We start from the raw sequence: 1,789 nt of genomic DNA on the forward strand, positions 1-1,789 counted from the left end.
CACCCTCCCGTAGAAGCGCTCGTGACAATAAAGCCAGGAACCGGTGCCGAGCTGTCCCTGGTCTTTTGTGGCAGTGGGGGTGGAGCTCGGCCCCTCCGAGGGGTCACACCAAAGGCTGGTCCCCCAGGATGGCACAAGTGCTGGTCCAGTGACACCACCGTGGGTCGTCATGCTGGGGCTCGGCCCCAGACAATGCTGGGGAAGGCCTGAGAGCCCGAGTTTCAAACTGGGAGTGCAGATGCTCCCCTTGGTTTCTGAGCGTATCTCAGGTCAGCTGGCGGGAGCCAGAAAGGGGACAGGACTTTATTGACACTGTCCCACGCCACCGGCTGTGGCTCTGGCTGTGGGGGCGGCCGCACCATCCATCCTGGCCAGCTCCGCCGGTTTGGAGTGGTGTGGAGTGGCAGCCTCCAAGGTAAGCAGAGTTCTGCTGTGCGTGTCACCTTCGCTCACTGCATAATGGTGCTCATTTCTGACCAGCTTCTGTAGAGCTGGGTACAAAAACCTGGTGATATCACCTGTGCGCTAATGGGCTTTCAGAAGATCCTCTGTCCCAGCGGTTCCCTACAGCCAGTGGTGCCTTTGGGGTTGGGCTTAGCTGTGTTTACTGTCCCAGAAGAGGGTTCCCATCCAGGAACTGGGAGCCGTCCCAGTTCGCTTCTCCTGTTCAGGACATGGCGATTTCAGCCAAGCAGCAGCCCTCCTGCAGAAGCACTTTTGTTCCTGGGGTTTGCCGAGTTCTCCCACTGCTTCCTTTGCTGCCTGAGGACTTGGCTGTTTCTTACTGCCCTCCAAGGAGGTGATGTGTTCTCGCAGAGGGCACCAACAAACCCAGCTGGGGCTGAAGCTGTTGAGGGTGAACAGCACCTCCCCGATGCCTCGTGGGTCCCTGCTGCACAAACCTATTGCCCAGCAGACATATTCCAGCGCAGGGGACCGGCCGGGTGCTGCAGCATAGATTTGTTAGCAAGAGACAGACAGCAAGGCTGGACAGGGGATTTAAGGCGTGATCCTGATTTGCAGGAGGTTTCTGGACCCAGGAGAACCTCCCTGAGGACAAACCCACCTGGGCCCACCTGCCTCGTGGTGCTCTCTGGGGCACGGGGCCTTGTGCTGCAGCTCCTGGGCCAGCGCTGGACACAAGAGTGGCTGGGCTGCCTTCACAGTGAGCATCGGATTCAACCCCGCTAGCAAAGCACAGGAGAGCTTGGAAAGGCTCCAGTCCCCTTCAGGCTGCCTGGAGAAACAGAAACCGTCACATTTTAATTCTCCTCCCTGGAGGTGCTCAGGAGGAGCCGCCTTAGCACTGCTCCCACAGCAGAACCATCGAGTAGGGGGAGATAGCGGAAGCGACACCGGTAAAGCCCGAGGGCTCCCGCAGCTTTTCCGTCCTCTTTAACATCGCAGGTACTGTTGGGTGGCTGCTGTAAGGGGTGAACAGCCTTTCTTTCCTCCTCGGTCTTTCCTTCCCTGCAGCTGAAGAGCTTGGAAGGAGAGGGGTGTGTTATGTTCCCCAAAGGGAGGGTTTTGTGAGGGATGCTCGCATGTTGGTGGCGGTGCTGCTCTCGGGGAACACGGCGGGCACCTGTTGGACGTTAACCCCCTTCTTGCTGTGCTGTACAAGATGGAGGCCAGCCTGCCGTGTGACACCAGGCCGGGGAGGTGGCTGCTAGTCTACTGCCGCCACCGTTACCTTCCTCCTTGAGACGGCACCTGGTGGGACACTGGTCTGGCCAAGGAGGCGAGTGAGGATGGGGCTACGGCAGAGAGGCTGAGTTCGTCAGCACTG

The sequence above is a fragment of the Charadrius vociferus genome, unplaced genomic scaffold, assembly GCF_000708025.1.
Source record: "Charadrius vociferus isolate BGI_N301 unplaced genomic scaffold, ASM70802v2 scaffold172, whole genome shotgun sequence".
Classification (NCBI taxonomy): domain Eukaryota; kingdom Metazoa; phylum Chordata; class Aves; order Charadriiformes; family Charadriidae; genus Charadrius; species Charadrius vociferus.